Raw genomic sequence first — 21,744 nt, 5'->3', positions numbered from 1 at the left:
TCCTAAATGCACACTGTAATTTTTCTTCTCTTCCCTGCCTGCCTCCCTCTTTCTCTCTCTCTCTCTTTCTCTCCCTCCCTCCTTCCTTCCTTGCTTCCTTCTTTCCTTCCTTCCTTGCCATTTACCTGTGACCAATTTCCCCGCTCTGTGTAACATCACGACCAGTGCTGCTTTTCCATGATACTCAGCTTTCTATCTCTCTGTCTGTCATCTATCCATGTATTTATTTATCTATCAATTTTCTAATTCTGTTACCGAACTCAGGTTCAGGAGCTTGCCACTCAAAAGCCAAGAGGCACCTGTCAGTAGAAAGGAAAGATGCTTTGATTAGAAAAGCCAGCAATCTGGGGAGAAGTTGGACTCATGTCCAGAGACTAACTCCAAAGATTCTGCTCAGCCATGACAGTTTTTAAACGAAAAAAAGGTGGGGTGTGGCGGAGAATCTCAGTGAATCATCTAGGCAGGAGGTGGGTTCTGCATTATTCTCTATTACTTGCAGACTGGCCAACTCTCTGTTTAGATGTGATCTTGCCCACGTGATTTGCCTGCAGGATTGCTAAGGGAGCTGTTGGGGGTGAAGAGCTGGTCATTATTTAACTACTTAATTCTTCTTTTTTTTTTAAATCCTTCATTCTTACTACTTCTTTTTATCTAGGAGAAGAATCAACAGGTTAGTCAAGGCACAGTGTGTATTCAGGAGTGCATGTCAGAAGTTAGTTTAAATTGCCTAGTGATCTTGTTCCTATAATTAGGTTCTTTCAAGGTTAGAAGGGGACAAAAATAGGCAAGCAAGAAAGGGGAAAAAGAGCTGCTTTCAATTCTACCTATCATTTTTCTAATTCTTTGAACACAAAATACATATACATACATAGATACTTATTATTTTGAAATTTTATCTGCTCTAGGACAGGCTGAGTGTCTTCTAAGCTCTTTCTGTAAAAAATTTAAGGACAAGATTTGGGAAGTTTCTGGGTTGCCTGAAGTTACCTTGTGAATGAAACCTTACTCAAATTTACCACTTTCTTTGTAGTGTTTGTCCACAAAATGGATTAACTTGCTTAGAGGACTATCAAGTAGATAGGCTGATTTCCTGGTCACACTACACTTTCTAATTTCATGGTAATAGGTCTTTATCATCCATAGAAACCTGTATTGAGTGCCTTCTTTGAGTAATAAAGTGAAAACCTGTGTGTGTGTGTGTGTGTGTGTGTGTGTGTGTGTAATTGTTATTTTTAGTCTAATGTGGTAAAGTCTTGGTTACTGCCTCTAATCCACCATTTTTAGTTGCCTGAATGAGGCAAGTAACTTTACTCCTCTGAGCTTCTGGTTTCTTCATATGTAAAATAGAACATATAATAAAAACTGCCTTGAATTGTTTGTTGTTTTTAATAAAATAATAGATATAAGTGTTTAGCACAGTACCTGGCATGCAAATAATACTCAGTGAAAGTTAGCTATTATTATTATAAGGTGATGATATGCATATATATATAAATATAGAGATATATAGTAAAATTATAAAGTGGTTCATGCTAAAATTTCAGGATATTCCACCTAACACAGGAGTGAGGAAGATAGTGAGATGGTTTGCATACATTGGAGGAAGGCTGTCTAGACAGGGTAGATGGAAGTGATAACAGAAGAAACAGAATGTGGAAGCAGAAGTACAAGCTGGACAGTGCCACAGAGACCAATTTTAACATACTATCATTGTAGAAGAATGAGTATGTAGAGCGCTTTGGTTTTATAGCTTACTTGATTGTTTGAGATGCATTCAGTTTTGAATATAATAATTGTATGTATCCTGACAATCTTGAATTTTTATTTGGGACCAGCTGAAATATCTTATAGCATAGTTAATAATGTTCTTTGTCCTGAAAGATAGATGAAAAAGTTCTCCAGTTGTTGAAACAATCAGATTTTTCTTTTCTTTAATAACATGAAATCTGATGCTGTCTCCCCAAACAGGCTATTTTTCTTTACACCATTGACCACGCCCCAAATTAAGAAAAAGGTCACATTTAAGATTTTTCTTACCATTATTTTTTTTCTGTCTTCTTGAAACTCTTCCAAGACATGTCCTGGGGTTTTACTGAAGTTCATTATGTTGTGAAAGGTGATCTTTGTCAGCAGTGAGAATCAAGAACAAAATGCTGAGTGTTGGCAAATTCTTGGGTATTTAAAATGTCATCAGAAATGATAGACACTGTTGAGAAAAAAAGTGTAAGCAACATTTTAGTAATTACCATGAGACTTTCTGCTTCTTTCGTTATATGAAAAAAGCTTTTTTGTTTCTTCAGAGCAATATTTATAGCATGTACCATGTACCCCTTCTCTAAACTCCAGATTTAAAAACTTGAGAAGTTTGTTTCTCTGTGGTTTGCACTTTTGTGTTACATTAGTTGCAAAAGCCTTAAAGTTGAAAGCAAATTGAGAAGTATTGATTCAACCTAGGTTTAGAGACAGTAGTTTAGAAAAATAAAATCATATGATTGTATTGTACATCTCTCATAAAGTGGTAATTTCTTTCTTTGAACCAATGCACTTTCTAAAACAGGTTTGAAATAATTCTTAATACAGACTTCATAGACTCTTTCTCAAAATGAAGACACACTGTATTACACTGAATAGATTACTAATGTTTAAGTAGATTATTTAAAATATTTTTTAGCAATTTGTATTTTATCTTTAAAATAAAGTGGTTTCTAGAATGTGTGGTGACCAACTGCACCAATTTGCCTAGAACTGAGAGGTTTCCTGGACTGGGCTTTTAGTGCTCAAACCAGACAGTCCTAGGCAAACTTGGATGGTTGCTGTTACCCTGAATGTATCACACAGAAAAACAGGTAGTGTATAAAAAAATAGATGAACATCTCCTATATGGCCTGCATTTGTCATATATTCACATTTCAAATTCAACCAACAGAAATTAGTTCGAGTCTTAGAAAGGATTCAATACATTCTATTTATCTTCACAAATATATTTGTATAAAGAACAACTACTTTTGGAGTATCTACGGTCACATTCAAATGAAATATATATGCACCAAGGAGCTCACCATTTAGTATTAATGATAATGTTCACAAAGTTCTTGCTATTTTTAATTAAGGTGAGATCATAATTGAATTTTAAGTCAGATTAAAGGGGAAAACAAATAACTGATATGAAACTGATCAGATGGTGGTCACAGATAATAAAGGAAGAAAGAAGTAATAAAGAAAAACACAGAATTGAAATCTACCCTTTTTTTGTTTATCTCTAAACTCCTATTTAATTTCTAGAGTTCATTAAATTTTAAGGTAGCAATTTAGGAAAACCCAAGACAATCAGATGCTAATCTAGGATAATTTGTTTCAGCTGGAATATTGATTGAACCATATAATATTTGTAGTCAGATACTTTGCATTATTGATGAGCACTAGCTAGCAAGCACTTTATATATTGCTTCCACTATGTTAACAAGGGAAAACAACACTAACAACAGTAAACAGATGCATAGGAAGTTCTCTTAAAGTCATTTTGGACAAACTTTTTTTTAATATATAAAACTTTAAGTCTCCCATTGACATCAATTAAATATCCAGATATTTCTCCATTTCTTTGCTTTTCATTACAGCAAGACTTCGTATATGTATAGTTCATGTTTTCAGTCTCTACCTTCTCACATATCATATTATTCCTATGTATATGCTTATTTATATTTTTAGCAGTGATTTTTTCCATTTTGCTTAAAATACATAACAAAATGTCCATTAACCTCTTAACTTTTTTACTTTGTTGTCAAGGTATCTCAAGCGTAATGAGGTAATATATAATTTTGATTCTAATCTGTGCCTTTCTTCCTCAGTTCAGTAGCATGCATCATCAAACCATTTATTAACTGAACTTAAAATCCAAGAGGCATAATTGATTCCTGCTTCCTAGAATATTGTATAGTACTTAATTGAGTTTAACAAAAAATTGTTAAATCTCAATAAAAATTTAATCATATTTAGAAAAACATAAAAGAAGTTGAAAACCATTCTGTATCAAGCACCTCCTCTGGGTAAGAAACTTTACACTTTTATTTTTTATTGAAGTTTAGTTGATTTACAATATTACATTGGTTTCAGGTGTACAACATAATGATTCAATATTTTTATAGATTATACAACATATAAAATTATTTTAACATATTGGCTATATTCCCTGTTTTGTACATTAATTCCTTGTAACTTATTTATTTTAAACCTAATTATTTGTATCTCTCAATCCCCTTCACCTATTTCGCCCCTACCCCAACCACCTCTGGTAACTGCTAGTTTGTTCTCTGTATCTGTGTGTCTGGTTTTGTTTTGTTATATTCGTTCATTTTATTTTTTAGATTCCACAAATAAGTGAAAACATACAGTATTTGTATTTTTCTGTCTGACTTATTTAACTAAGCATAATATCCTCCAGTTCCATCCATGTTGTTGCAAATGACAAAATATTATTCTTTTTTATGACTGAGAAATATTCCATTTTATATATATATATATATATATATATATATATATATATATAGAGAGAGAGAGAGAGAGAGAGAGAGAGAGAGAGTGCATCTTTATCCATTTATCCATTGATTGATACTTATATTGCGTCCATCTTGGCTATTGTGAATAATGCTACAGTGGACATTGGGATGCATATATCTTTTGGAATTTGTGTTTACATTTACTTTGGATAAATACCCAGGAGTGGAATTTCTGGATTGTATGGTAGTCCTATTTTTAATTTTTTGAGGAGCCTCCACTTACTGTTTTTTCATAGTGGCTGCACCAGTTTACATTGCCGCAAACAATATACCAGGGCCCCTTTTCTCTACATCCTCTTCAACACTTTATATTTGTTGTCTTTTTGATAATAGCCATTCTGACCATTATGAGGTGGTATCTCATTGTGGTTTTTGATTTGCATTTCCCTGATAATTTGTGATGTTGAGCATCTTCTCATGTGCTTGGTGGCCATCTGTTTGTCTTCTTTGAAAAAATGCCTGTTGAGTTCCTCTGACCATTTTTCTAATTAGACTGTTTATTTTTTGATATTGAATTCTATGAGTTCTTCATATATTTTGGATATTAACCAGTTATTATACATGTCATTTGCAAATGTCTTCTTCCATTCAGTAGGCAGCCTTTTGTTTTGTTGATAGTTTCCTTTGCTGTGCTAAAGCTTTTAAGTTTGGTTAGGTCCCATTTATTTTTGCTTTTGTTTCCTTTGCCTGAGGAGACATATCCAAAAAAGTATTGCTAAACCAGTGTGAAAAAGCATACTGCCTATGTTTTCTTCTAGAAGTTTTATGGTTTTAGGTCTTCCATTTAGGTCTTTAATCCGTTTTAAGTTTATTTTTGTATATGGTGTGAGAAAATATTCTAATTTCCTTCTTTTGCATGTACTGTCCAGTTTTCCCAGCACCACTTATTGAAGAGAGTGTCTTTTCACCATTGTATATTCTTGCCTTCTTTGTTGTAAATTAATTGACCGTAAATGCATAGGGTTTATTTCTGGGCTTTGTCTTCTATTCCATTGATCTATGTCTGTTTTTGTGCCAGTACCATACTGTTTTAATAACTGTAGCTCTGTAGTGTAGTTTAAAATCAGGGAGTGTGATACCTCCAGCTTTGTGTTGTTTTGTTTTGTTTTCTCAAGATTGCTTTGACTATTCAGGGTGTTTTGTGGTTCTATACAAATTTTAGGATTATTCTAGTTCTGGGGAAAAAATGTCATGGGTATTTTGATAGGGATTATGGTAAATCTGTAGATGGCTTTGGATAGTATGGACATTTTAACAATGTTAGTTCTTCCAGTCCATAAACACAGGATATCTTTCCATTTATTTGGAATCATGCCCTTATAAAAGAGGCCCAAGATATCACCCTTTACCCTTTTTTGCCATCTGAAGATACAATAAGTCTGAAATCCAGAAGACCCTCACCAGACCATGCTGGCACCCTAAACTCAGACTTTCAGCCTCCAAAACGTGAGAAATACATTTCTGTTGTTTTTAAGCTACTCAGTCTGTGGTATTTTGTTATAGTAGTCAGAACAGATGAAGACAAACGATTTCTAAAGTAGTAATAGAATCATATGTAATCAGTGAATAGAGTGATAAGGATGGCGCTGGCCAGTAACTTGAAGCAGGATATTGTGCTTCCAAAGGTTCTATGTTATTCCGAAGCAACCAGTGCATATCACTGTCATAATACCTTCCATAATTATTTATTGCAGTTCTCTCTTTACCTGTCTGTACTCTAGTTAGACTGTGATATGCCTGAGAGCAGAGAAGGGTTTTTTTTTCTAGCATCAGCCTCATGTAAGTGTGTTTTCAGAAAGAATGTCTTTAAAAAAAAAAAGTGAGGTAGGAAGGAAGCAAACTGGAAGGGATAGAAGGAGGAAAAGCAATAAAGAGTAGGTCCATGACAACCAAAGACGGCTCTTGAAAATTTTATGTCCATTTGTTCTGAGGTATTCTATTACGGTGATGGCTCTTTTAAGGTAACATGGCCCTTAACCTGTAATGTGTCTTTCCAGTGTGTGTGTATGTGTGTCTGTCTGTCTCTCTGTCTGTCCAGTTGTCCCTATTTCTATCCCATCTGTCTCTATACAGACATACCTCGGAGATATTACCAGTTTGGTTCCAGACCACTGCAAGAAAGTGAATATCACAGTAAAGCAAGTCACACAGATTTTTTGATTTCCCAATGCATATAAAAGTTAAGTTTACACTATACTATACTCTAATAAGTGGACAGTAGCATTATATCTAAAAATATAATGTACACGTTTTAATTTAAAAAACTCTTTATTGCTAAAAAATGCTAATCATCATCTGAGCCTTCAGGGAGTTGTAATATTTTTGCTGGTGGAGAGTCTTACCTGGATATTGATGGCTGCTGACTGAGGGTTGGAGTGGCTGTGGCAGTTTCTTAAAATAAGACAACAATGAAGTTTGCTGCATTGATTGACTCTTCCTTTCATGAACACTTTCTCTGTAGCATGCAGTGCTGTTTGATGGCATTTTACCCACAGTAGAACTTCTTTCAAAATTGAAGTTAATCCTCTTAAATGCTGCCACTGCTTTAGCAACTAAGTGTATGTAGTATTCTAAATCCTTTTGTTATTTCAACAGTCTTCACAGCATCTTCACCAGGAGTAATTTCCATCTCAAAAACCATTTTTTTTGCTCATCCATAAGAAGCAACTCCTCATCCATTTAAGTTTTATCATGAGATTGCAGCAATTCAGTCAAATCTTCAGCCTCCATTTCTAGTTCTAGTTCACTTGCTGTTTCTACCACATCTGCAGTTATTTCCTCTGCTGAAATTTTGAACCCCTTCAAATCATCCATGTGCATTAGAATCACTTTCTTCCAAACTACTGTTCATATTGATTTTTTGACCCCTTTCTATGAATCACAAATGTTCTTCATGGTGTCTAGAAGGGTGAATCCTTTTCAGGTTTTCAACTGACTTTGCTCAGATCCATCAGAGGAATCAGTATCTATGGCAGCTATAGCCTTATGAAATGTATTTCTTAAAGAATAAGAACTGAAATTCTAAATTACTCCTGATCCATGGGCTGCATAATGGATGTTATGTTTGCAGGCATGAAAACAACATGAATCTGTCCATCTCCATCAGAGCTTTTGGGTGATTACCAGGTGTATTGTCAATGAGCAGTAATATTTTTGAAAGGGAATCCTTTTTTTCTAACAATAGTCTCAACAGTGGGCTTAAAATATTCAGTAAGCCATGTTGTAAACAGATGTTGTCATCCAGGCATTGTTGCATTCAGAGCACAGGCAGAGTAGATTTAGCATAATACTTAAGGGCCCTAGGATTTTCAGAATGGTAAATGAGCACTGGCTTCGATTTTAAGTCTTGGGCTGCACTAGCTTCTAACAAGAAAATCAGACTGTCCTTTGAAGCTTTGAAGCCAGGCATTGACTTCTCTCTAGCAATGAAAGTTCCAGATGGCATCCTCCAATATAAACTTGTTTTATTAACATTGAAAGTCTGTTTAGCGTAGCCACTTTCATTCATTATCTTAGATCTTCTAGATAACCCACTGCAGCTTCTACATCAGCACTTGCTGCTTCACCTTGTACTTTTATGTTATGGAGGCAGCTTCTTTCCTTCAACCTTATGAAGCAAAACTGGAGCTTCAGACTACTTCTAAAGCTTCCTCACATCTCCCAGCCTTCAAAGAATTGAAGAGAGTTAGGGCCTTGCTCTGGACTAGGTTTTGGCTTAAGAGAATGTTGTGGCTGGTTTGATCTTCTATCCAGACCACTAAAACTTTCTACATATCAGCAATAAGGCTGTTTTACTTTCTTCTCATTTGTATTTTCACTGGAGTAGCTGTTTTCATTTCCTTCAAGAACTTTTCCTTTGCATCCACAACTTGGCTAACTGGTACAAGTGGCCTAACTTTCAGCCTATCTCTGCTTTTATTGTGACAATTCCACAACTAAGATATTTTAATGTAAATATTATAAAATACATACAATAAAAAATACAGAATGATAATACGTGATATAACATGGAAAGTAAAAATCCTCCTCCCCACCCTCCAGTCTTCCAGTGGCACAACTGTAAACACAACAGTTTCTTTAAAATACTGAAATTTAAAGATTGGATATATGTATATGTATAACTGATTCACTTTGCTGCACACCTGAAACCAACACAACATTGTAAATCAACTAGACTCCAACAAAAAATTTTTTTAAAAGAAAAAAATACTGAAATTTATAAATATTCTAACAAGTCACAAGGCTATGTTTCTTTGGTATTGGTTTGTTTTACATAGTGTTGAGATACATTTAAAATATTAAGCATCACTACTGTTAGAGTAGGAGTAAAACCTAATTTTATAATAAAATACAGTTAACCCTGGGTTGCCAAAAGCCCGTTTTCTTCACATTTTATATTTATTCTTCCTCATTAAAATAATATTTCTCAGTTAGGTTTTTATTAGTAAGAACCTGCTGTATAAAAAAATAAAATAAAATTCAAAAATTCAAAAAAAATAATAAAAGTATATGTTTAGACAGAAAAAAAATAATATTGCTCAAAGCATATACTCCCTGCATTGATCACCAAAATTTTATTGTTTTGTCTTACAAGTGTAGCACTTATATAATTAAGCAGTTGGTAAACCTGTAGAGATTGAGCACAAATAAGGCCCACAAGGTACTGCTATGTAATGTATCTACCAAGAGGTTGACTAGGGCAGTTGTTACATTTGATTGAAAGAAGAAAATTAACTGGTTTCTGTTCATTGCTGTGATTAAACAAAGAATGGGTTCCTTTCTTTCAGCTTCAGAGACTAGAGATTCTGAATGCTTTTTATTTGCAGTAGGTGACTGGGTAAGTTTCTAAGAACATGGTACTGCTGCCCCTTAAATTAGAAATTTGGCAAAACTCAAAATTATGTCACCCAGTAATAAACTACTAAGAAGGATCAGGCAAGAAGCAACTATCCGAATACAAAAGACTAAATAGGCCTTTCTTCGAGATGCTATTTCTACATTTACATAAACTATGTAAAGAGATTTGAAGAGGCCAGTGGCTGTCAGTAGAATACAATATGCTACTTTTATCCAGTCTTTGATGTGTGATCTTTTTCTAAGCACGTGAGACCCTGTTTTAACACCAGCCATGTGTATTGCCACATACCCCAAGGTAGAAATTATTCCTTCTCGGTTGGCATTTAATAAACCAACCCTTGTGCCACTGCCATCAGTGCCATATAAAATTAGCTGTTTCAGTGGGGTAAAATCAAAGGCTAGCTGATGTAATACAGTAATGCTGATGGCCACAGTCCAGGGTTTATTTAGGGAAAAAATAATCAATAGCATTAATATTATCAATTTCACAACTATTAAGGTAAAGAAAAAGTTCCAGTGAACTCCATACTCAGTTAAATGTTCCTGATAGCCTATGGATTTTATAATGACTAATCGTCCCATTCCTAGGAAAAGTAATGGCCAAACAGAGTACAGTGACTTTGTAAGATAACAAAGTCTGGACCCTTTTGTATATTTTCTCCTAACCTTTGGACAAACCATTGCAGTCCCTAAAATAAAACCTCCTACTCCAAAATCCATTGCTTCTATCCCATAGAGCTCGGTTTTGGCAAATCTTCTGAAAAAAATTGGGAAGTCCACAGCCAAAATGGCAACGGCAGTAAATGCACTGTTAATTACATGGAAAGAGAGATGCCTGGGACTGACTTCCAAGATTTTTTCAAGGATTTTCTGGACAGGCATTCTGGCATAGCAAGTTCTCCCGTGGTATATTTCATAGAGCTGCCCTGCCCCCAAGATAATTACAACGAGGTCCTCGAGGAGGACAAATGAAGAGAAAATGGTCAAAGTAGTCACTAGAGGAACTATTATGTAAGCAAAGTGAGCAAAGAATAGAGGTCTCCAGGTATGTGAAGAAGAACATAAATGCTGTGAGAGAATGATCAAGAGCTCTCTACACAGGATACAGAGTAGAGGACAGAAGACTTTTCTTCTTCCTCACATGCTCCTGGTGGTCTCGGTGCCCTGCTATAGAGAGCCATGTAAGCTTCTGCCTTCCAAGCAGTGCTTCCAGCTAATGCAGCTATCTCAGCTTTTAACATGCCTTCCTCACCAAGCTTAATCAGTACTAGCTTTGGATTTAAAGTGAGAGATGTGTGACTCTTGCTTTCACTTGAATATTTAGAAGCATTTGTAGGGTTATTAATTGGCCTAATTTCAATATTGTGTCCCAGGGAATAGGGAGGCCTGAGGAGAGGGACAGAGACGGGGGAACTGCCTGTTGGTGGAGCAATCAGAACACACACAACATTTGTTGATTGTTTGCCATTTTATATAGGTGTGATTGGTGGTGCCCCAAAACAATTGTAAGAGTATCATCAAAGCTCACTGATCACTGCTCACCATAACAAAAATAATAATAATGAAAATGTTTGAAATATTATGATAATTACCAGAATGTGAGAGACTTGCAGTCAGCACATGCTGTTGGAGAAATAGTGCCAATTGACTTGCTCAACACAGGGTTGCCGCAAAGCTTCAATTTGTAAAAAAAGCAATATCTGCAAAACGCAGTGAAGCAAAGCACAAGAAAATGATGTATGCCTGTGTCTACATTTATCTCTCTATTGTTTTTTCATCCCAATATTTTTCAGCTAAATTCTTAAAGATGAACAGGATGTGTAAGTAATCACAGGCTCAAAGTCCTTTCCTTCACATATTTATTTAAATCAAAAATACTATTAGGAATCATTAATTTCAAAACATAATTGACATATTTTGTAACTGAGTACTAATTCGTTCTGTCAGTGGTTTGAAAAATTATTGGTCTTACTCCATATTAATCTTTTTAAAAAAAATTTATTGAAATATAGTTGATTAACTCTAGTTAATAAATTTGTTTCTTACCGGAGAACTTGTGATTCTGAAACATCTTCATTTTTACTTACGTGTGTCACTACAGTAAGTAAAAATATTGTGCGTGACAGCCAGGTTTCACACTATTAGAGAAAACAATTACAAATAAGGAAAGGAGGAAGCCTAGAGTGATCCCTGTAGGATAGATTGGAATGAGAGTTATCAGTGTGATTACACACACACACTGTCACACAAATGGGTAGACATAGAAATATATAGATATACATGTTCGTATGTAGGAACAGTATCTAATGGCAGTGAGCACAACTACCATCCAAATCTTGCTTTCTAAATACTATTTTCCAATAAAAAAGATCAGGGCTTCTTGGAAAAATCTTGTGAGGTTAGGTTAATTACAAGGTAAGCCTAGAACATCAGGATGCTAATTAATGAAGTGCTCAAAAATATGGTAAAGTCATTAAAAAAAGACAACACCAACGTGAAGATCTCAATGGCCAAATCTGGGACAATTTGAGCAACAAAATAAATAACAATATTCATTTTTGAACAGTTTATGATAAATTATGGATATACAAATTATGGGTAAACTGTGGACTAATATAAATATTCATTCATGATCCTCCTTATAAAAATGAATAATTGAAAAAAATAATGGAGAAGAGCAGCTCTTTCTTAAAGTAGAACGTAGAAGGAACAGTGGAAATAGGAAATTTCCTTTAGGCAAATACCAGAGAAAGAAATATTGTACACAAGATCCATTGATGATGCTAAAGTTAGTGGGTGAAAGTGTCTTAAGAAACAGATTATTTGCCTATTATTGTATTCAAGGACACTGAAAAATTTGTTGAGGAAAGAATGAATAAGGCTTAAATTGAAGTATTTAGATGTTATTGTTAAAATGATTATGGGGAAAAATACTTGATCAGTGATATGGTACTGTACTAGTATAATTAGGCATGGATATTTGGAAATCTTTAAGTAGAAAAATGAAAGCTCACTGCTATGGAAATACTGTGAACAAAACTGCAATCTATTAGATCCTGATCCTAGGTCTTTTTAGATCAACAACTTTGTGATGGATTGTGAAGTGATAAATATTAGAAAATTGTGAAATCAAACTTTCAACCTCTGATTTGCAGCTTTTGTGTGACAGTCTTTGGGCATTTGGTTCTAGTTTTCTGTGCGATATATTTTTGTAAGACAATAACTTTCTATCACCTCCATTTTTTAAACATTGCAAATGAAAAAAACAACGTATACAGGCAGTTGCTCTCCCTTTCATCAAAACTATCTGAAAGAAAAATGTATTGGAATAAAATTAATTAATTATATCTGAGAGTTAAAACACATAGTAAACCTTTCTTTAGAATATATGCAGATTTATATTTAATAAAGAAAAATAATTAAAAATGGAGGTAATATTAATAAACATATTTCATTCTCTCCAGACAAGTAAAATGAAAATTATCATAGGGAATTTGTTTAAAAGGATGTATTTTATTTGTTTCCATAAGAAAATACTAATCAATGAGTTATACCCAAAGTAAGCTCTGTTTTAATCTAGGGCAGCTCACATAGTATGAGAATGTTCTATCAGAAGACTTAAAGGAATAATTCATATATAAAAGACTGTAGATATTAAAATATTTAACCCAATTTCCAGAGGGGAAGTCCAGTACCTTGAAATCTTACTGAGTATATAAACAGTAAAAACAATTTCTTACGGAATTAAAATAAACTATAAGTTCTACTACAAAGGAGTAAAAAGGAGAAGGAAGAAATAATAAAAACTGAACAAATAAATGTGTTAGAAAATTGACTAAAATGGCAATGGATAAATTAATCAACAGTTACAAAACAAGGCTCCATATGGCATTTTTCCTTAATATAGAATATTTTATTTATATTTCATATAAATTATTATCTCACTGCATGCAGTATCTCTTGTCAACCTACCATCTCACTGCATACAGTATCTCTTGTCAACCTTACACAAAATGTAAGCTAAACCACACATTTGATGCTGTTACTTCCCTAGTGAAAACCTTGTACAGCCTCTCTTTGTCCTGAACAGGCTCAGCAAAAAAGGTTTCTATTTTTGGCTTAAATCCATTGTTCAGAGACCATATTGGCTCAGCTTGAAAGTGTGCTTTGATCAGTGACAAAATAATTAAGCCTGTTTGGTTTATTTGAGAAGGTAGTGATAGTATTAGTGCAAGTTTATGCCGTCTTTGTCCTTCAGGCATGGATTTTAGCTCCTTACCAAGGGAAACATAGCCTGTCATGTTTGGGATAAACCCTAGTTAACTTTCAAGCTTCCATCTCCAGGAATGCCCTGTTTGGAACTATATCATGTGTGGCACGCCACACCAATCAGGCTTCATACCTTGGCTTGTGATCTCCACTCAGTGTAACGTAGCCTTATCACAAATATCCTACCTCATCTTTCTTTCACTTCAACTTCGCCCTTCCCAGCAAACATTTTTGCCCAGCTAATTCAACTTATCTTTTTTTTTAACTTTTTATTTTGTATTGGAGTAGAGTTGATTAACAATGTTGTCCTAGTTTCAGGTGTACAGCAAAGTGATTCAGTTATACATATACATGTATCTATTCTTTTTCAAATTCTTTTCCCATTTAGGTTGTTACATAATATTGATCAGAGTTCCCTGTGCTATACAGTAGGTCCTTGTTGGTTATCCATTTTAAATAATATTGTATGATATCGCTTATATGCAGAATCTAAAAAAAATTGACACAAATGAACTTATTTACAAAACAGAAATGGACTCACAGACTTAGAGAAAGAACTTATGGTTATCGGGGGTAATGGTGTTGGGGAGGGATAGTTAGGGAGTTTTAGATTGACCTGTTAACTTATCTTTTGATCACAACTTACACAGAACTCATATTACTTGCTATTTTAGTTAACAAACAGAGTGCCTACTGTGTGCTAAATACTATGGTGGACTCTGGAGGTAAAGCTGTCAAAAATAAACTTTTTCACCATCCTCATGGACCTTGCAGTCTAGAAATAGTGAACTTATACAAGTAGTTATACGTTTATACTTGAGATAGGTTTTATTAATGGCAAAGGTCATATAAAAAACATCCTAAAACCTTCCAGGGTATGCTAAGAGTCCCTCCTCTATGTTTACATATTTTTCTGTTTTCTCACTGTAATAAGAGTCTTTCCTGGGGCAGGTCTAAAGTACTGAATATAGTGCTTCAGCCCTAGCAGGTGTTTAATAAATGTCTCTTTAACTTAAATATGTGAAATGATCATCCATAAATCATCAGTAAATCGACTTCCTTGATGCCTTGTTAATAAAAATATTTATGTCTCAAAAAAGTCTTTGCAGATGATACATTCATTTTCACTTAAGAGAGTTTTCACTCTGCAATGAGACCTGGGTGGAAAAAAAAATTGCCACTTCTACCCTATGCTATTTTCCCCCTAAATGAAACTTTCTATTAAAGACTGGCTTATACAGTTCTCAAGATATGGACACCTAGAGCATTTTAGGTTAAAAAAAAAAAAAAAAAATGTCAGGACATAGCAATATCTGGAATGGCTTTTTTTTTTTTTTTTTTTTTTTTTTTTTTTTTGGTACGCGGGCCTCTCACTGTTGTGGCCTCTTCCGTTGCGGAGCACAGGCTCCGGATGCACAGGCTCAGCGGCCATGGCTCACGGGCCCAGCTGCTCCGCGGTATGTGGGATCTTCCCGGACCGGGGCACGAACCCGTGTCCCCTGCATCGGCAGGCGGATTCTCAACCACTGCACCACCAGGGAAGCCCTGGAATGGCTTTTTAAAAAATTATTTAAATGTGATTTGGTTTATTGCCTGAGCCTTTAGAGACAAATATCTGAAAGAATATGGATGAACTCTGAACATTTATTGAGGTTTCTTCACTAACTTATTAGACGATATCAGAAAATGGGCTCCACTGTAATTACAAAGTCTGTTCAGGGTTGCCATTGGCTATCATTGGTTTACTAACACAGAAAGTAAAGAACATTATATACATTTCTCTAGAAAATGAACCCTAACCTCCACCATGCCCAAGTGGACTAAGGCATGCAGGCAACTCAGAAAGAGAGTGCAATGAAATCAGTTCAGTTTATTAATAACATGGTTCAGAATATGATCAAATATTTGCCTGATATTTAATTGGTTCTTGGTTCTGTCTCCATATTTGGAAGAGGTCTCAGACCAGGAGATAAATCTTGTCCCTTAGAGTATTAGGCAGAAACTACACATACAGTAGTTGGCACATTTCCCACAGTAATAGGACTGTTTTTCTATGGTGTTTTCATTTCGTTGTAAAATTGAGCACTTACGGCAAACCAAAATTTAGTACTGAAGCAGTACAGAACCTAACGTGATGCAAGATGTAAGCTATTCAAGTTAGCTATAATTAAAAAAAAATTTTAAGTGTATTGAATATTAGGTGAAAATGTTATATGATAAAGTTTAGCATATTCTGATTATATGTGACAGGTAATATATTTAGGTACTATACTGACAGTTATTGCAGTCATTTGATTAAAAAGGGCACACAAACCAAGCATATAATGAACAAATATACTGAGAGAAAATCTGTTAACAAGATGCTAATTTTTATGTAGTTGGTTAAGACATTATGTTTTTAACTCTGACATATATGTTGGCCTTTTAAAATAATTAATGGAACTTTCATAATAGTTTGAGACAAATGTTGCATTTCTCATGTACAATGAAGATGTTATTCCGATCTGAATAGCAGAAGTCACTTTTTAGATTAATTTTTAACAATGTTTCCAGAAAGACCTCTTAAAATAATATATATATGTCCATGGAAAACATGGAAAACATTTATCTATTCTGGCCCTACCTTGAGTCTCCATGCTCTAGATTTCACCTACACTCAGTGCATCTCATGCAATAAACCTGAGCCTTAGATTTTTGCTCTCTCATTTGCTTAAAGAATTTTTTTTCTTTAATTCACTGTGAACCATGATATTTGGTCAGTTTTCTCACTGATATTCTATTTGACGGACTCAGTAAAATCTAACTTCTTTTTCATTGCTTCATAAATAAAAAGTTAATCAAATATTAATTTAGTTCTTGTTATGTGCTAGTCACATACATAGTTTTGACAGGCCAGTCAGGGAAACCATGGAGGCATATGGTGACATGCTACCTCTTCTGGAAATGATTTTTGCAGATATATTGTGTTGTACATTGTAAACATGTACAGCTCACCTCCTAGTCTTCATACTAGTGTCATTCAATAAGGAGTCTTTATCAAAATTTCCTCTAGACATTTTTTAAAGTATGAATTCTTGAGGATCTAGTTCAGAGTTACATAATCACAATTTCTGGGGATGAATTCTGACCATACTTTAGTTAAGGACCACTAATTTTTATTGTGGCCCCATTTATAATCACATATATTCTTACATATTTCTATTCTTATATATAAGAATATATATTTCTTATATACTCATATATTTTTTATAGATAAAGTTTTTAAAAAATTTATTAGAGTATAGTTGATTTACAATGTTGTGTTAGGTTCTGGTGTACAGCAAAGTGATTCCGGTGTACATATACATACAGTCATTCTTTTTTAGATTCTTTTCTCATATGGGTTATCACAGAATATTGGTAGAGTTCCCTGTGCTATACAGTAGGTCCCCGTCAGTCATCTATCCTATATATAATAGTGTGTGTATGTTCATCCCAAGCTCCTGATTTATCCCTCCCCACAGTGTTTCCCCTTTGGTAACCATAAGTTTGTTTTTGATATCTGTAAGTTTGCTTCTGTTTTGTAAATAAGTTCATTTGTATCATTTTTTTTAAAAATTAGATTCCACATGAGTGATATCATATGATATTTGTCTTTGTCTGACTTACTTCACTTAGTATGATAATCTCTAGGTCCGTCCATGTTGCCGCAGATGGCATTATTTCATTCTTTTTATGGCTGAGTAGTATTCCATTGTATATATGTACCACATCTTCTTTATCCATTCATCCGTCAATGGACATTTAGGTTGCTTCCATGTCTTGGCTATTGTAAATAGTGCTGCAGTGAACATTGGGGTGCATGTATCCTTTTGGATTATGGTTTTCTCAAGATATATGCCCTGGAGTGGGATTGCTGGATCATATGGTAGTTCTATTTTAGTTTTTTAAGGAACTTCCATACTATTCTCCATAATGTTTGTACCAATTTACATTCCCACCAACAGTGTAGGAGGGTTCCCTTTTCTCCACACCCTCTCCAGCATTTATTGTTTGTACACTTTTTAATGATGGCCATTTTGACCAGTGTGAGGTGGCACCTCATTGTAGTTATGATTTGCATTTCTCTGATAATTAGTGATGTTGAGCATCTTTTCATGTGCTTTTTGGTCATCTGTATGTCTTCTTTGGAGAACTGTCTATAAGTTAAGCTTTAATTATGGACTTTAATACCACATTTATATTTTGGAACTAAAGTAGGTAGTGTAACATTGTTGTCAAATTATTTCATGTGTGTTAGAGTCCATTACACAACTAGACTACTAGTATCTTGAAGGAGAGAGCATGGTTTATGCTACTGAAATATCTAACCAACATTTCAATTCTGTTTTCTCTTAATAATTTTTCTAGATCAATTGATGTACTTTTCTTAATAATGAACTATATTCACCCTCCCACTTCTCTGTCCAATTTCTCTCCCAAGGTGACACTCTTATATGTAGAGATTAGAGCTCTAGAGCACGAGCATACTGCCTCACTAATTAGTGGGATTCTAGGCAAATTTTCAAGGGGAAGAGAGCAATAGCTATTGATCATCACTCTTAGAATATTTACATAGTTGATATCCAGAGTATTTGGAGGTCCTGCACTGAGAAAAAAAAAAAAAACTAAGGTTCTACCACTGTGGTTGAAGTATCAATATAGTGGGTAATAGGCTATTTTTGGTACCATTGGTACAGAATAAATAAATCTAAGCTCTAAAGTGTTTTTAAGGTTTTGAAGAGTTCTTTTTCCATGAATGATCAGGTGGGCAAGTCTGCCCCAGAAAAGTTTGCAGATCCTCATTCCTTTGTGCTTACTATTATAAAATCACTTGTAATAACAAACAACAAAATGAATATTAAGGTCAAATATTTAATAGTACTTCACAGGTCAGGACTTGTTAAGTGCTGTATAGGCACTGTCAAATTTAATTCTGACAATATGTGGTAGACACTGTTATAGCTTTTATATTATGAGTGTTTTTTCATATGTAATATTGACATGAATTTTATGAGAGTAATTGGTAATAAATTATAGATTGTCTGAACTCATTCTACATTCATTGAGCCCCTTTATAAGTAATCTACAGAAATAATGATGACAAGCACTTGAAGCAGCCTGAAATATGTTCAATACCTTTATCTCACGAATCAGCCACAATAGTGTGTTCATAAAAGAAAAGCTGTGTGGTGATATATGTTGGTAAATGTGGCTCACTTCCTTTGCTTCAGTCATTTGGGAAAAAAATGAGAACTCAGAAATGGTATCAAAACTGAACATAAGGATAAATCAATATAAAAATTTACAGAGTAAATGATTGGATGTATAAATCGTAATCAGAATAATCTGAGTGTGGTAATTGGAGAAATTGGATGGGGATTTAGGTGAAACAATATTTGCCGTGACTTATTAATTGTTGAATATGGATGCTTGGTGTATTTATATAATTTTACATAATATAATGTTAAAAACTAGCAAAAAGATAGATCGATGTGTAATTTAAAACTCTGATGAGTTCACAAGCATCCAAATAGTTGTTTTGTCTTAATATGGTAGATCAGTTTAGCAAATGCATGAATTTCTCTTCCTCAACCAAGATGCAATTAGCATCCATGAAAATATACAATTTTCCATTTGCCTTTGCCCACCTATAATAATTTTGCCTAATGGCCATCTAAGTTATTCATTTTATATGGTGAACAAGTGATTATCCTTAAAACAGATCCTGTGCTCTTTTAAATTGCTTTTCTTCATTCTCCAGTTGGCCCAGACCATTACTGAGTTAACCGTTTCTTAATGAAGAATACTGCCTCACTGAACTTTGCTTTGTCTGCGAATCAGAGGAATAATTTGAAATTCCTAAAGTCCAGAACTGCATCTCAAAATGAGATGGCAAAATGCTAAAGTTTTGTATCTTTTCACTAATGGCCTTTTTCTGAAATGCTTTTTCCTTTTCTTTAGAAACAGAACACTTTCAGAGGATATACTTAATATCTATAAACCTGGATACAAATAGTCCGTGTGCTGATGATTCTAGGAAGTTAATTTTATCTATTAAGACATAAACAGAACTTATAAAATGAACAGAAACAGGCAGTATGAGGGTAGAGGGGCAAAAAGAAGGCTTAGAATAATGCTTTTACTTCCTTCTTTCTGCCACCCCCAGCACTTCCTGTAGAGGAGAAGCTGCATATCAAATTGTTTGAGTCCAAGACATTGATAGGGTGATACTTTTTAGAAGGTGAGATCATTGTGCTAAAGCTGTGGTGCTTGCTCAATTCTTTTATATTTTCCATTTCCTTTGTGTACCATCCACTTTGGTATGGTTAAGGTTTGCCTAAGTAGGCTGTTGGCTGTACATATCTGATGATCTCACTTGCCCTGCTAGTTTGATTCCTGTTAGGGAGGCAGATGAAGAAAATAAAGCCCAAGTTTAAGAAACAAGGAAAGTAAGGGCTTCCATTAAACTATGTACTGCATCACAGCCTTTACCAGACCTGTTTCATGGTGTGACTTTAGTTTATATGCTAATACCCTGGAATTTTAATTTGTATATTGTTTCTTTTGTATATCCATCTCTTCATGTGTGTGTGTGTTCAAGTGAGGACCATCAGAGGTGATTGGTGAGATGTTCCTGGTGTCCTGGGTCAAAATAACAAAACTACCAGCAGAAAGCCTTAATTCTACAGACTGTACATGCACACTTAGCAATGGCATAATTTTAACACTATATTATTTTTTTGATTTAAAGGCTGAAGACTTGGTTTATTTTATGAAATTATTTCAGAGAGCAAATAATTATTTTTAAGCTTGTGGGCCTGACTCAATGGCTATGTAAACAGTTGGTGCAAACCTACCAAATTAGAACTTGAAAGTTACAAAATCCAGAAAGATTTACTTTTATATCACCTGTGTTTTGTTGAGCTTCTGGTTGACACAGCATGTCTCTAAGACATGGAAATCCCTTCACCCCCTTTGCTCCCTTCAAGTGCCAGGAATTGATTTTCCAGCCAGCAGGAGCATCATGCCCATCTGTGTCCTTTTTCATTTTTGCCTTTCCCTTGACTTCACCTTATAGTTAGTCAGAAAGCAATCACATAACCCCAATAGTGTCAAAACTAGTATTCTAAATGTCTCAGCTATGCACCTCCAAACTTCCAAAAACCCCCTGACTATTTTTATGATCAAGGACACATATATGACTAATGAAGTACGTTCATACAGAGACACTCATTTAGCTAAATTATTATGTATTATAATCAAAAAGTAATTATTTTAATGCAAAAATTTTCACTATAGTGATAAATATTCATGTAATATTTAAATATGAAGTGAAATTAAATAAACATGTAGACACAATTTATTGTAACTCATCAATGTAATAAATTAGCATTCTTTGAGTATACAACTTTTAAATGAGTCTTTCCCTCCTTTGATAATACAGGAAATGGGTTTAAACTTTCTTTAAAATAATAAATATGAAGGCATAATCAAATATAAAGTTTGACTTCTAAACTTAAAATTTTAAATCCATAAACATTCTCACTTATTGTTAACCAGAACAATTGCCTGAGAAAATAGACTTGAAGTAAACCTTTTATCAATTTATGTGGATAATAGTGCAGGCATACCTCAGATGTATTGCAGGTTTGGTTCCAGACCACCACAATAAAGCAAACATCGAGTTAAAGAAAGTCACACAAATGTTTTGGTTTCCCAGTGCATATGAAAGTTAGGTTTACACTGTACCATAGTCTATTAAGTGTGCAAAAACATTATGTCTAAAAAACAATGTACACACCTTAATTAAAAATTACTTTATTGCTGAAAAATGCTAACCATCATCTAGTATTCAATGAGTCGAAGTGTAATAAAACAAAGTATGCCTGTACTGAAAATCCTATGATGGACAGATGTGTTGGACTGTTGAAGGTACTTTGTGGACTTATATGGGGTAGGATATATTCTAGGAATGGGGATACAGCTATCAGATTTCAGCTGTCTCAGGTATACCAAAGCCATGGATAAATGAAATGTACTG

At 34.3% G+C, this 21,744-nt stretch overlaps 1 pseudogene; it reads right to left on the bottom strand.

The window, feature by feature from the left end:
* Positions 1–9,119: 9,119 nt before the first annotated feature.
* On the bottom strand, positions 9,120–20,751 carry LOC131755700 (phosphatidylinositol-glycan biosynthesis class W protein-like; annotated as a pseudogene).
* Positions 20,752–21,744: the final 993 nt, after the last annotated feature.

The sequence above is a fragment of the Kogia breviceps genome, chromosome 4 (genome assembly GCF_026419965.1).
Source record: "Kogia breviceps isolate mKogBre1 chromosome 4, mKogBre1 haplotype 1, whole genome shotgun sequence".
Lineage (NCBI taxonomy): Eukaryota > Metazoa > Chordata > Mammalia > Artiodactyla > Physeteridae > Kogia > Kogia breviceps.
Note: the sequence above shows the minus strand (reverse complement) of the source record. Positions and strands in the feature narration are given on the sequence as shown.